Here is a 16,586-nt window from a genome sequence, read left to right as displayed (position 1 = left end):
TTAGGATTCTACACTAGCACAGGCGCACACTAGCATTCATTTGTGGGGTACATGCTTTGTTGATTATTGAATTGGTTATATCCCAATTGGGCTAGTAGTGCATTGAAAGCTTTCATTTTGACAAAAGTGGATAACAATCCATTTTCATTGAATAGTCGGGATTCTAGCCTCATCAAGCATTGAACTTCTTCGCGCCGAAAAGTGGAGGACCCAAACTCTAGGTTAATAATTGAACTTGTTTATTCAAAAAAAAAAAAATGCAAAAGCAATAAAAAAAAAAAAAAGTGAGGATTTCTCCCAAAATGGTGAGAAGTGGGAAATGATTAGTTGGAGGTTATTTTGATTTGTAGCCTAATTGATTTAAGCTTGTAAGTCCTTAGGGATGTTTGAACACCTAGTGCCCTAAAGCCGTCCCGTTTGGGAGTCATTGACCCAACGCTTGACCTCATGGATCGCTAGAAAGCTTAATAGATCAACACATTGCACCATGCTTCCATCATTGATCCTTAAAAAAAAAAAAAAAAAAAAAAAAAAAAAAAAAAAAATCGAGTGAAAAGAATAAGCGCACCTAGAACAATAAAGTTTTAATAAAAGATCCACTTTTTGCCTTGATGATCGGTACTAGATTTGTGTGCTAGTTTGAGGGTAAGGATGTGATTAATTCTTTAGTTGGTTAAGATAGCAACATATTTGATGCCGGTTCACTCAAAAAGGATTCTGGAGTTGTTTTGATTTGCATGATCATTTTCTTGATGTGTAGAGGACCATACTTGCTTGCTTGATGTTGAGATTTTGGGAAATTGCTTAGAAATGTTTGAAAAATTACATACTTGAGGTAGTTTTCTCCTAATGCTTGTTTCCAATACTGGTACCTCTTTTAAAAGAATGGGCTTAATGTTTGTGGGTATCATTTCTGAAAACCCTCATGAGACTTCACTCATCCACTAGGGGTAACCTAGGGGTTTAAAAAGCTTGTTGCATATGCTAAATGTAATCGTGTTCCCTACGAAAGTGGCGTTATTGTTTTATTGCTTTCTAGTTCATAGTTGTTTAGTTGTTCATTTCAGTCCTTTACTTTGTAATTCATTACTAGGGACTAGCAATATTTAAGTTTGGGGGTGTGATGAGCGCTGAAAAGTGCACATTTAAACCCCTTAAGCTTAGGTATTCTAGTACCTTTATCTATCTTATTTTCCCGCTTTAGATTGATTTTGTATTATTTCCATTTTCAGGTACTTATCCCCAAAATAAGCTAACTCAGCCAAATAAGAGCATAATTGAAGCAATTCTGGGATGAATCAAAGAAAGGAGTAAAGTAGAGCAAAATGAAGCAAATGGTGGAATTTCAGCAACTTCGATCGATCTCAAGAAAAGTTCGATCGATCGAACTTTCATCGATCTCAGCACTTCAAGATGGATCAGAGCTATGTTTGTTCCTATTCAAAAATCTTAAAGTTCGATCGATCCAACCTCATTCTTTGGTCGATCAAACCATCTTGTCCTTACCCAAATGATTGATCTTATCCAATTGTACCACCCTACCAACCACTTTTGTCCTTTTCCCAAAAATATCTTCAAAATATCTTAGATTTGTTTTTATCTAAAAAGGCGCCGCCATTGAGGATCGATCTAGTTTCAATTCGATAGATCTCAGCCATATTCGATCAATCTAAGGTCAAAGTTCGATCGATCGATCGAACCTCCCAAATCCCGAGAAAAATCTAAATTCCAGCTCATTAAAAGTTGTCTCATATCCAATCATTAGAGGATTATTGGTGTACGAGCCCAACTCATTTAGGGTGATTTTTGACCTACCTATATAAAGAATATGAGCCACTTTTTGAGGATATACTTTTATACACATATTTAGAAAAGATAAGACTTAGTGGGGAAGAAAAGGAGAGGAGGAGGCTAGAGACACCATTGAAGACTCTTCATCAACCAAGGAGCAGATTTCTTCCATGGAGTTTGCCCTTGAGGGTTGGAGGACATCATCCATGAGTGGCTAGACATCCTCATGGGGCTAGAGTTAGCCCTAAGCATGCTTTCTACTTCTTGATTTATGTATTTTTGAAGGGATTTGTATTGTGATTCATGTCTTGACACTTATATATATATAGATCTTGTTTATTCAATGATTTATTTGGTTTAATGCTTCCAATTGATCATTTCATTCTATCCATATGTCTATGTATGCTAGAATAGATGCTCATGTGTTTGTCTCTATTTCCTATGTTATTGATGCATGTCTATGTGTATTGATGTTCTAGATCTAGAGATTGTCAAGACATAGTGCTTAATGTCATGTTTTTGTGGCTTATTTGGTGGTTCATACTCATTTCTTGATGGATTATACCTCTCCCTTAGTTTAATTAGTTTAATTTCATGTCATTAACTTAGTTGTAGTGTAGTTGTTAATTGGGAGGACAATCTATGCTTGTTGTTGATGTTCCATACTTATGAAAGCAAGTAACATATATCTCTAACCTTGTGATGTGTTTGGATTGTGAGCTTAAAGAAAGGATTAATGGCTTAATTTGATGTATTGTGCTATCCACCATGTTGTTTAGACAATATATGCTTAATTTGTCATCCATGCTTGTTGAAACAACCACACACACACTCTTTGTTGCAATACATGTTCTTCCCCTCATTAATCATTCATTAAAGGTGTAGAAAAGCTATGCTTAGTGGTGATCTTTAAACCCCAAGATCTCTCTCTCTTTTATTCTTTCTATTATATTATTGTTTACCTTAGTTTAATTTGCATCTAGTGTAATCCAACCAACTAACCACTATTTTCATCACTCGACCTACTAACCCTAATTTTGATTCCTCAACCTAGTACGACACCTCAATCCCTTGGGACGATCCCTACTTGCCCTAGCTATATTTTTAGTAAAAGGTAGTAGTGGCAATTTCTAAATGTAAAACTTGGCCATATTGCATAAACTTTGGGTTTGAATTGACAACACCACCATCGATTGAACTTGTGGGATCTCTGAAGATGACATCATGGCCTGGATCTATCTTGGAGTGCTGAGATCGATGAAAGTTGGATCGACCGAACTTTTATTGAGATCGATCGAAGTTACTGAAATTCCACCTTTTGCTTCCTTTTGCTCTACTTTGCTCCTTTCTTTGATTCATCCCAGAATTGCTTCATTTCTGCTCTTATTTGGCTGAGTTAGCTTATTTTGGGGATAAGTACCTTAAAATGGAAATAACACGAATTCAATACAAAAGGGGAAAATAAGATAGATAAAGGTTCTAGAATACCTAAGCTTAAGGTGTTTAAATACGCATTTTTCAGCGCTCATCATTTTTCTTATAATCATTGTTTTTTTTATTCTCTTTTGACATTATTTTTGTTATCTTTTGTTTCTTTTTATATAAAAAACCTACATTTTTATCGGATCAGATTATCGGATCGAATATCCGCTTATTAACAAATCGGATTCGGATTAACTTACAAAATATCCGTTGGATTGTCGGATCGGATTAGACTTGATCCGGTCAGAATTTGATCTGTTTACAGGTCTAGTTGTAACTCAACATGATATATTCCTTGAGTTATCCATTCTCAAAGTAAATGTGTAGTACAAGTGCCTATATTTGTTTATAAGCAATGCATTCTTAATGTAGTGTGTTGTATTTTTTTATTTAATTTAGATAGTAAAAATAGTAAAATCTAATTTTTATAAATCAAATTTTACAAAATTATCATCCAAGCATTATTTTTTTTATTTTTGCCTTTTTACTTCTCTACAAAATAAAAATATTATTTGCAAAGAAGTGGGTCCCAACTAAAGACCATTAGCAATACTTATATTCTCACCAGTAATAATGTATACCACCCTGATCGATGATATGGATTAACAATAAATGAACACATCCTTTTTTAATTACTAAATTAGATATAATAATTAAAAGAAAGCGTGTTCATTTATTATTAATCCATATCATCGGCTTAGATAGTATACATCCTCATAGGCTATAGCATAAATATTGCCTGTCAAAATATGCCAACTTAATTTTTTTGTGTTTATTTATTACTACCATACGGGGCTAAGGTTTGTAGTAAAAGTGAACAACATATCACTTATAACAGACAACTAATGTACATAGATATATAAATGCAATTCAAACATGAATGAATAATGAAAAAGGAGAAGTATAGGAATGTGTTAAATATACATATTTTTCAAGAAAATTACTTATAAATTTAAGATAAATTTTGTTGTAGTATAGTCAAATGTTTAACAATCATAATAACAAAAAAGTTTGTTAAAATTTAAAATTATCATAAGAAATAAAGGAAAAAGAAAATTTATAGCTAATAAAATAATATATATATATAAAATAATGATTAATTGGGGCATGCTCGGGGCTTTACGGGTTTTAAACTCTCTTCTCAAATTTGATTATAATGATCCCAAACCTGCCCCAATAAGGGAGGGATGGGGCGGGGCGTGTTAAATTAACATCCCTACTATCCGATGTCTTAGAGACAAACAATGTGGATGAACTCTGGACAAACGGCTAGATCCTTACAAGGAGAGTGGTAGCTCTAAATGAGAAGCATAGAATGAAAAGAGTAGCTTGTGCGCATGGTCTTTCGCATTAAATGCGCAATAGTGTTATCCTCCCCTAAAGTGATTGTAACATTTAATGCTTATGCGCTTGATTATACCAGTGTGCTTCATGTGATTTCCTTTATGGACGAAGGCATCTTCTGGACGAGTGACGCTACTGGACGAAACTGAATCTTCTAGACAATAACACATTGTTGGATTTTTAATCAAAGTAGAAAACTAGGGTCTTGGTCAAGTCCTCAATAGAGTGTTGGAATTGCTTGTGGATTCATGATCAAGTTAAACTTTGGACGATTCTAAGCACATCTAATCAAACTAGATGGTTTGGAATCCGAAGGACATATGGCACTACTGATTGTATGTTGGTCCCGAATGTGGCCAAAATTATTTTGAGTCCAAACAGGCATACCCACCCTTGGCTGGGGAGGTCGATCTTCAACTCCCCACCCCCTATATATGCAAAAAAGTAAATGTCACCACTTTGACAGAAGGAGATCGCAACTTCACCCTTACTTGAGGAGGAATAATGTTATTTTAGGAAATTCCTCCAACATTCTAAATTATCTAAGTATTTCTCTGCGAACCAAAATGGCATAACAACCACCCCTACCTAAGAATGGAAGGTAAGGAGCAAGGTATGCATACAAGAGACCACACCCTCTTCTATATGCGTAATGAGAAGTTATAACTTTGATAAGAAGAAATATCACCTATGTTTGAGGAGTCATGATGCCTTTAGTTAATTCTAATTAAGGACATCTAAATTGCGTTATGTCTTTTGTGTTGGACTTTTATTACTTTTTCTTTTTCTTTCTATCATATAATTCCCATAAAGATACAAGCCTCTAAGCTGAACTTCCAAAGTTACATTTATTTATAAATGCCATTATCAAATAAGCGTGCCAATCCTTACTTTGCAAGGCATGACATGTATGACGGCCTTAGTTTTATAAACCCGGTGCGTTAATGATGACCCAAAAGTTGACCCGATATTAGATCCGAAATGCAGAAGCAAAAAAAAAGAAATAAGGTCTCTAAAGATGTACGTCATTCCTAAGACGCCAAAGTGACTTTCTATGAAGCCACGGAACTCAAATGAACCAAGTGCGGAAACTAGGGTTGAAAATAGACTAAATATAACCCCAAGGGTAAAATAGTCTTTTCACATAGAAATGAGTGCTACTGTACACACCATTGGAAAGACAATGAAAAACAAACAAGTTTAGACTCAATGATCTCTTGATTCGGAGTCCGGATGACAAAGATATGAAGATAGAACAAAATAGCGTCCTCCGATTAAGAGACACCACGACCATATCTCACTAAAACTATCATAACTCTCCCTACGGTTTGATTTTATGTGTGTGGTTGGTACAATTGGAAAGCTCACTTCAAGATCTTGAAGTTAAACTTAAGAATAACCTAATTTAGACCTAAAATGAGTAAGTTATGACCATTTGAAGACAGGTCATCAAGGCAACCAGAAAAAGTCGACTCAGTTGACAACTGAGTCAGCTCCTTTAGGCCGAGAGCAAAAAAAATGAAGGAAATGAGGCGTGAATGAACCCAGTCGGCTCCTTTAAGAACCGAGTTGGCTCCTTTGGGCTGAGAGAACAAAAAATGAAGAAAATGATGCCCGAATGAACTAAGTCGACTCCCTTGAAAATCGAGTTGGCTCAATTGAAGAAAGAGTCGGCTCATTTGGCAATTGATTTGACTCGATCTTGGGAACAAGGCAAAAAAATAATAAAAATAATGTAGCAGAAGCTGCTATATGATGCAAGTCCATTGGGGTACCTAAACATGCATTCCAAGTGATCAAGAATGGTTCCATTAGTACCCAAAAATGAAATACAAGTCCCCAAAACATAGATAAACATTTGGAAGTGTGTGGAACGTGCATGAGTGTGAAATTTAATCAATAAAAGCAATTAGCAAAAGACGGCCCTAATGCCTCATTACATGTGATCCAAGGTTATACAAAAGATGAAACTATGGTGGAAATGGCATTACGACTCAACCAAGAAGCTTACAAGTCCTAATTCCATTTCCCCTTCAAAAAGGATCAAAATATAATATATTACACATTTTCAAAGAAACCAAACAAGCTTCTATATACAATACATCCATGGTTTCCAAAGAGAATCAAAAGAGGCATGTTAAACAAGTGCATGCATACAAAATTACATAAAAGGTAATCCAATGTGACCATGCCATATCTAGGGATGTGCATCCTAAAACAAAGTTTCTTTACCTGCAAAATATCCCAAACAGTTAGGGTGAGTAAACAAGTTACAGATAAGAAATGAACACGCGTATAACCTAAAGTTTTACAAGTTTTGCAAGTTAATAAAAATGAATTCATGTGGTTCATGCCACCTAACGTCTATGTTCTAAGGTGAACTAAGGGATCATCTCAAGCTATATACATGGTTGAAATGAAATACGCAACATACAAGCATACAAGGTACAAGTATGCTAAGTGAAATTTAAATACATACGAGGCAAGTATACAAGTCACAAGTAAACTTGATGGAATTTCAAAACCTACGAACCAAGTGCACATGACACAAGTATACTAAACGTAATTGAAAAACATAAGAAGTAAGTATACAAAGCTCAATTATAGTAGATGGAATTTAAATACATGAAACAAGCATGCGAGCACAAGTATACTAATGAGATTTGAAAACGTAAGCACCATATCACAAGCTACAAGTAATCCATGATTAACAATTTGGAATTGAATCTGAAATCAAGTAGTGGAAAGACTAGGACACGTGGTCGCTAGACCAAAAAAGTGTTTTTGGGTAATTACGACCCACAAGGCACTACCTAGTGCGTATATGGAGAAGTTATTCCGGGTAATTACGACCCACAAGGTACTACCTAGTGCGCACTATGTCATAGGGAGAACTCATATCTCCCATACTAGAGCCGAACCTTAGCCATTACATTTTTATATCCTTACATACTTTCCAAAATCAACAAATTGGACTAAAACTTATACAAAATCAACAAGTTAGGCCAAAACTTATATAAAATCAGATAATGCATAGAAACCACATTCCATGCACAAGTAGAGTTGAAACCTCACAAGTCATGTCCTAGGATTTCATGTCTACAATGGCATACACCATGTCGTATCTTCAATGTGCGATACATTACACATGCAAATATATATAATGTCAAATCTTCAATGTGCGATTCATTACATGCTATAGTTGTTGACCTTAAGGATTCCATCTAAGGACAATCTAGAGGTTTTGATGATAACAAACCATTAATGATGTTTAAGGGTTAATGTTTACATTGAGTGTTATAGATAATTTTCATTCAAAGAAAAACCTCAATGAAGATTATAAAGACCATTCCAAGTATTCCATTACTCAAGATCACATCTATGGAAAACAAAAGAGACAAAAGCTTGAAGTTGCAAGGAAAGATGGCTTGAACTAGAACGAGCAAGAAAACAAGTCAAAGAAAGGAAGAAAACAAGAATACCTCAAAGCCTAAAGATCATGGACAAAGCTTGAAGAAAGGGGTATATAGGATAGTGAGTGTTTAGGATCAAATGTCAAAGTATTTATGAATTCATTTGAAGCTAATCTCCATAGGACCATGCATATCATATCATCATACATATACTTCTATATCTATTAGCAATAGACTATGCACTTCATTCATATACAATTGACATATGGAGTCTTTGCTAATGAGTGAGTTAGTTCAAGCTTGCATAAGCTTTGAAAGAACTCATCACTTGTGCTAGAAATGCTAAGACCATGCACATCAATCATATAATTCATATTGGTCAACAATTAAGGCATGAGAAGCCTTCATTACCATGAGTTGGTAACGGACATTAGGACCCCAGAATGCGTATCATGAAAAACTGTGTTTTTAGCTGTGAAAAATGGATTTTTGAAATAATAATTATTTCAAAATAATTTTTCCCGGTAATAACTCTTTATACTTAAACTAGCCTAAATTGATTTTATCAGAATTTTTGACCAAGTCTACATTGGTCTACATGCGGATTCATTTTTACCAAAACTGTCGGAAATCCAAATTTGTACTAAAACTGAATTTCTACATTTTGATTTAGTTAGATTTCAATTTTTTAGTATTTTTTATTGAATCCAAATGGGGGGTACTTCTTTATTTACATTGTAAACTTAAAGTAAATGTCTTTATAAATTAAAGTAAATGGACATATAAATTAAAGTAAATGTCTTTACTTTAATTTATATGTCCATTTACTTTAATTTATAAAGACATTTACTTAAATGTTTTCAATGAAAATAAGGTCTGTGCAGATGTCTTGTAGAGCACTGTCTCATCTGTTAACTGATAACACAACTCATGAAGCAGTAGTTTCATTTCAGCAGACCGAAATGCATAGGCAAGTTATTTCGGCCTACCGAAATAAGGCACTCAGCACATCTCATTTCATTTTGGTCGACCGAAACAAGTGTGGGTTTTACTTCGCTCTACCGAAACAAGAGTACTGAGAGTGACAGCCAATCCTAAATCATTTCGGATGACCGAAACATAAGGGTGTTTCATTTCAGTCGACTGAACCTTGCCTAGATCTGAATCAAATGGCTATTTTCTCTCGGGCAGTGTGTATAACAGCTCTATTTTTTGAATTGGCTGCTGAAACTCTATAAATAGAGTAAGGGGACTTCGGGATTAAGTGTTGCTACCATTGAGAAACATTATAAAGCATCCAAAGAGCTTTTGTTCTTCATTCATATCATACTCTCTCATCCCACATCATTCATAGAGTCTTGAGCTTCAATCTATTCATATATATACTCTAGAGTGAGCTGAAAATTGTGAGCTAATATTTGCATATCAATCTTTGAGATATATACTTGTATGCAACAAATCTAATCTTCATTTGTAAGGGCTGGTGTGGCCCAAGAATGAAGATGCAAGCTAGCTTCAATTTGTAAGGGTTGATGTGACCCAAAAGAAGACTAAGAGAGGTTGTCTCTTAGCAAGGTGAAGCAAGGTGTTGCTTCATGTAAAGGTTTGCTCTCCACCTGTAAGGAGAAGCCATAGTGGACTGGGAAGTCTCAAGAGGGGTCTTGAGCCGAGGAGTAGGAGTTTCCGAACTTCGCTAAAATCGCCGTGTGAATGTTTACAATCTCTCTTCCCTTATCTCCTTTATATTTATGCTATTAATTGTTTATGTTTATATTTTAATTATAATATAATTGTTAGAAGGGTTTAGTAGAATTTGTAAATACGAAAATTGGCTATTGTTTGTCAAAGACTCTATTCACCCCCCCTCTAGAGTCTATACTTGGGCAACAATTAGTATCAGAGCCTAGCTCTAATTAAAAGGACTTAACTGTCTTAGAGTACGATCATGGCCAACAATGGCATTTTCACATACAGGGGCCATTGTGCAATTAACGAAAGTTATTGCAAAATACCTTGTTTTGAGCCAGGACCCTCGTACGAGATTCATTTTCACATTTCATCGACTCATGTACTCTTAGAATTCTCTTGCGGCCGAACCCTACAGTTTTCACGTTTTCGGCCCTAGTTAGCACCAAACTTGTTTGAGGCATATCTCTCTGTTTGGGACTCAGTTTTTGACGCCGTTTCTTCTGTTGGTCATAGTTTCTCATTGCGATTCTTTTTTGTTCATAGAGTTTTGTCGTTTGAGTGCGTTTTCTCAAATTCCACTTTTCCGGACCCGGCAAGGCCCGTTCGGGGCACTTTTTGGGATTTTCTATAAATAGGGGGTTTGAAAAATTAAAACAAAATTTTCCTCTTCTTCTCCACACGTTTTGGATCTGTTCCCAGCCATTCCACGGCTGCCACCCCTCTTATCCCAAATTAACCTTCTTCCCTCGTGTAAAATGTCGTAGTACCTTAGGGTTTATCGAAAGCCTTGATGACACACACCTTTCCCCCTTATTAGAAGCCAATTCCGACCATTTTTGAGTTCAGGTTTGGATTTTCATGGTGCCTCAAAGGTTAAAGTTGCTTCCCTCGTAGTCCCCGACATAACCTAGGAGTATCGTCGAATTCAGAGCACTTTTCTTTCAGTGGGGATTTGAGATTTCAGCTCAAATTGAGGTAGGGGATATCTTAGGTTTATATAAATGTTGTATTGAATGTATTTCATGCTTAAACAACTTGAATGCAAGCCAGGGTATTTTATCTAGAATTTAATTTAATTATTTTCTTTGTATAAGATTTAATTCTCATGGTCGTATATAGCTTAGAATTAAATTATGGCATACTATAAAATTAGGCATTGATATGTTTATTAACATATATTAAATTGGGAGTATTTGAATAAGTATTAAAACTTTTATTTAATCTTTCACTCGTGTGAAAGTTTAATTCACATGATTGTAACTAGTATGAAATCAACTTGAAATGTGATATTAAAATAGGCCTTGGTATGTACATTAACCTTTGTTAAATTGCGAGCAATTGAAGTTGTTTTAAAATCTAGAGAAAATTAATTAATTAGATCAATTAATTTTATTTTAAGTGCTTTAGTCACTTGAATGGATTTTTAACTTAATATTGTTGATGAGCTCAGTATGCTTTATCATATATAGTAAATTGAGAATATTTGGATAAGTTTAGAGAACTTTATTTATTTATTTTCTTGGCATTGAGTTTAATTTACCTAGTTGTAACTAGAACATAATTAACTTGTAATATGATTTTAAAGTGAGCCTTGATATGTTCATTAACATACCTTGAATTGAGAATATTTGAGTGAGCCTTGAATGCTTTGTTTAATTATTTCCTTGTATGGAATGTAATTCACCTAGTGATGCCTAGTGTAGAATTAACTTGTGTCATGAAATTAAAACAGGCCTTGATATGACCTTTGACATGTATGATTTGTAGAATTTGTGGAGTTATTTTGTAATCTTGAGAATTTAATTATTTAAGTTAATTAAAATCCCTTTTATGCATCCATTGAGATAATTACGCATTGATGTTGTATACTTGCTAAAGTTGTAGTTTGGAATATGTTATTTGATTACATGATAGTATTCCATAAATTGAAGTTATGATTTAACTTATAAGTATTCACATTTTCTTATATGACATTTAATATGCCATTGTAGCTTGAATGCCCAGAACATGGCTTGTGTGTATTCCATGACTTGATTGTGCGTGGTAATAGATTTTGGTGCATTATGTATATGTGATATACTTGTTGCATAACTTAATGATTTTTGGAAAGTTTGTATGCACATTGAAAATTGTTACGGCTAGGGCATGGCTCTAGTACGGGGGATGAGAGTTCCCTCTATTTCATATAGTGCGCACCGGGTGGTACCCTAAGGGCTAGTAACCCAAAATCACCAATAAAACGGTTTTATTCCAGGTTTAGTTGCGCACTAGGTAGTACCTTGTGGGCTAATAACCCAGAACCACTTGCTTGGTCATTGAGACCTTATGTTCTTTGTCTTTACGCCATTGGTTGATTTCCCATTCAATTCCTTGTTATAATTGTGGATTACTTTTAACTCGTACTTAGGTGCATGATACTTCATTTCTTGCTTAGTATACTTGGATTTGTATACTTATATGCCTTATATATAAAAAATGCTTAGTATACTTGGATTTGAATACTTGTATGCCATGTATGTCAACATTGCTTAGTATACTTAGAAATGTATACTTAAATATATATGTTGCATTTCCATTTCAATATTGCTTAGCGTAATTGGTGTGTACACTTGTATATTGATGATTTACTTTCGAGTTAACCTAGTATACTTGTGTTTTGTATACTTGTCTTAAATACATTTTAATATTGAGTGTATACTTGTGTACGTATACTTGTAAATTGATTATCTTGTTGCGTTGTACCGCATGCTCCTATGTTGTCTAAATTATATGAATTATGTGGTTTTTTCTAGAAATGCTCTAAGGTAGCTTAGGATACTCCCTGAGTCTCACCTTTGACATTTACGCTAGGTAGCATGACCATTTGAGTTAAACTATAGCAACTTAATAGGTTTGTAAAACGTTAGGTCTTTGCATGCTCATCTCCTACGAGTAGCGTTATGTTACTCACCCATGTAGTAGGGACATTTTGCATGCTTATATTGCTTGGATGATTTGTAGCCTCGAAGGTTTCAATTCTTGTAAAAGTTGGCTTGAAATGCCACTTGTAGCCTTATATGTCAAAATGTGTATATTTGATTCTAATCATGTACTGTGTACATAAGTATACTATTTACAATGTATTTGACATGTATGAGATGAGGCCATAGACCAATGACATCTAATTTGTATCCTATGTAACTCTTGACTTCATGAAATATTATGAAAATATTAAAAAAAGGGCAAGTCATTGGCTCACCATGTTTGCATCGGATGTGGGAATTCCATTTTTATTCTTTCATAGGGTCTCATTAATCATACATAAAGTGTGGCCAAGGGAAAAATGGTAATTTGAAACCATTTTATAATTTTAAGATTCAAAATTTCCTTTTCACGTGCATTTTCGCCTTTTTTGGCCGTCGGGCGGTCGGATTTTGCGTCGGCCATTTTTAAGAGCCATGGACCATTTCCGCACGCTTAAAAACACTAAATACAATTGCGTGCATAATCATTTTAGCCTAGAATTGTATTTAGGGTCAAATGAACACTTGGTGCAAAAGTTGCATTTTCCTCGTTTTTGGCCTAGACTGATCAGGGGTGTTCTAGGCATTTCATATTATGTTTTTTTTGTTTTCTTGCACATGGCCAGGTAGAAAACGTGATTTCAGGGGGGGTTTCTTCTTCGTGTTTTTCCAGAAAATGTCGTTAAGGGCCCCGTTTTGGCTCTCTATTCTGGCAGATTTCAAAACAAAAACATGTAGCAGCTTTTTGTTTTAACCCTCTTGGTCTAAACTGATCTAGGGGCATTTTGGTAATTTCATTTAAAAAATAAATTCCGGTCTTGACATGGCCATATAGAAAATGTGATTTGGGGGGAAGGGGGGGGGGGGGTTTCTTCATAACATTTTTCCAGAAAATGTCGTCTCAAACCCGAAAACCCCATGTCAAATCTGTTTTCCTGTGCGCACCTTCATTATTTGAAAAAGTCTGTTATAAGGGCATTTTGGAGATTTCACGTCAAAAATATATTTTTATTTTTACATGGTCAGCTTGGAAAAATTATTTTAAGGGGGGTTTGTTCTTCATGTTTTTTCAGAAAATATCGTTTAGTACCTCAAAAAGGCACACAAACTTCAGCATTTTGCCCAGGTTACTATTTATTACTGTCAAAATACTATTCACGACCTCAGCAAACTTTGTTTTGACTTTTCTCTTCCATCTGGACTCCGAATCAACTGATTCTTGAGTCTAACTTGATTAATTTTTTACAGTCTTTCCAATGGTGTGCTCGCTAGCACTCAGATCTTGCTAAAAATTATTATTTTGCCCTTGGGGCTAAACTTGTCCGGTTTTCTATTATTTTTTTTTTTAAAATTGCTTCCGCTATGCTTTCATATGAGTTTTATGACTTCCTATGATGTCACAGATGTGGCTTGAGAATGATGTATATTTCCAAAGATGTTGCTTCTATGTAAAAGACTATTTTGCCCCTTGGGGCTTATTTGGTCTGTTTCTAATCTTTTCTTCTGCGTCGGTTCTCGTAGAGTTTTGTGGCCTTATGAAAGGTCACTTTGGTGTCCTAGGGATGTTGTATATCCCCTAGAGACTTGTTTTTTTACTTTCACTTCTGCATTCTAGATCCGTTATCGGGTCAAACTACAGTCCATCACATGACGCACTGGCTTGAAAAACCAAGGCCGTCACATACTTGGCTAGCCTGTTAGCTGACAAGGATAGCAGTTCAGGCCGTGTTTACCTAACAGTTGTTGTGGAGTTTCTGGATGTTTTTCTAGAGGAGTTGACGGAGCTCCCTCCTTTTCAGGAAGTCATCTTTGCCATTGACATCATTCCCGGCACTGCGCCGATCTCTATGACACCATACCGTATGACACCAGCAGAATTGGATGAGTTGAAAGCTCAATTGGATGATTTGAAAGCTAAGGGCTTTATTCATCCTAGTGCTTCACACTGGGGAGCACCAGTTCTTTTTGCAAAGAAGAAAGATGGGTCTTTAAGACTTTGCATCGATTATCGCAAGCTGAATCACGTTATGATCAAGAACAGGTATCCTTTGCCTAGGATTGATGACTTATTCGATCAGTTGAAATGAGCCACTTTTTTTTTGAAGATTAATCTGAGATCGGGTTACTATCAGTTGAGGGTTAAGGATGAGGATATATCCAAGACCGCTTTCTGTACACGATATGGCCATTATGAGTTTCTGGTGATGCCGACATTATTCACTTTTCGTCATTTTCCCTACTTTGTCTTTTTCATTATTTTGTCTTTCTCTCGTTTGTCACTTTATTTGCAAAACCACACTTCTTGTGTTCGGAGTTGGTTTTTGACTTCATGTATCTTCATTCTAAGTGGTTTCCACGAAATACATATCTTTACTTTTGTAAGAAAGTACTCTGGTTGCTCTCGGTGTCCATAGGGGCATGGATGCATAGTTTTTCAGAATCTTTTTCTTTTCTTGGGGTGTTTTTCATAAATATCTTTTGATTTCAGGGGTTTCTAAGAAAATATTTTTGGAAGATATTTTCATTCTGAGTCATTAGTGCAGTTTTTACTTTTTGGAGGGGCCATTGTGCAATTAATGAAAGTTATTACTAAATGCCTTATTTTGAGCCTGGATCCTCGTACGGGATTCATTTTCACTTTCGTCGAGTCGTGTACTCATACAAATTCCTCCTGGTCGTTGTTTTCCAGTTTCAGGGTTTTTGGCCCCGGTTGCCGCCGAACTTGTTTGGGGCATAACTTTCTGCTCGAGACTCAATTTTTGACGTTGTTTCTTCCGTTGTCCATATTTTCTCATTTTGAATATTTTTCATTCATAAAGTTTTGCCATTTGAGCGTGTTTACTCGAATTTCACTTTTTCGGACCCGGCGAGACCCGTTCGGGGCACTTTTTGAAATTTCTATAAAAAGGGGATGAGATATTTCATTTTTCCTCTTCCCCACTCTCCTTGCATGACCAGTAGCTCCCATGGCAGCCCAAGGGAGGCTGCCACCTTCTCTTTCCTCTTTTGAGCTTCATTCCTTTGTCAAAACATAGTAAGGCCTTTGTGTTTATTGCTCGTCTTGGCGGTACGTATCTTTCACCCTTATTAGAACCCATTTCTGACCAAATTTCGAGTTTGGGTTTGAAGTCAAGTTGTGATTTTGATGGGGGCTTCTTGGGGGTTCATGTAGATCATCTTGTCCCCGACAAAACCCTTCGGTATCATCGGATTCGGAGCACTTTTTTTTCGGTGGGCTTTTGAGATTTTCATCTCAAATTGAGGTAGGGGATGTTTTAGGATTTTATATGTGTTGTATGGAGTATTTTTCATGATTATACAACTTGTATGCATGCTTTTGTTTAAAATCTAGAATTTAATTTAATTAATTTCTATGGGTAAGATTTAATTCTTATGATGTTATATGACTTAGAATTAAATTGTGACATGCTAGAAAATTAAGTTTTGATATGTTTGTTAACATATATTAAATTAGAATTATTTGAATAAGAATTGCATTTTTTATTTAATAATTATCTTTTGTGAAAGTTTAATTATCATGGACGTACCTTGCATGAAATTAACTTGTAGCATGCTTTTAAATTAAGTCTTGGCATGTTGTTTAACATACTTTAATTTGAGAGCATTTGGTTAAATATGAAAATCTAGAGATTTTAATTAAAATGATTAATTAAAATCTATTTAAAGGTTCCGTTGGCTTAATTAAGTTTTTAACTTAATATTTGTGATGACTAGGACTTGTACACTAGCATATGTTAAATTGGGACCATTCGATATTGTTTTACAATCTAGGAATTTAATTATCTTGTTTTAATTAAATTCCATCATATTGTTTTAATGACCTAATTAAGTTTTTCATGTGGTA

The sequence above is a fragment of the Cornus florida genome, unplaced genomic scaffold, assembly GCF_030987335.1.
Source record: "Cornus florida cultivar Cherokee Brave unplaced genomic scaffold, ASM3098733v1 CherokeeBrave_3.0.0_Hap2_Chr09, whole genome shotgun sequence".
Lineage (NCBI taxonomy): Eukaryota > Viridiplantae > Streptophyta > Magnoliopsida > Cornales > Cornaceae > Cornus > Cornus florida.
This window is presented reverse-complemented; position numbering follows the sequence as displayed.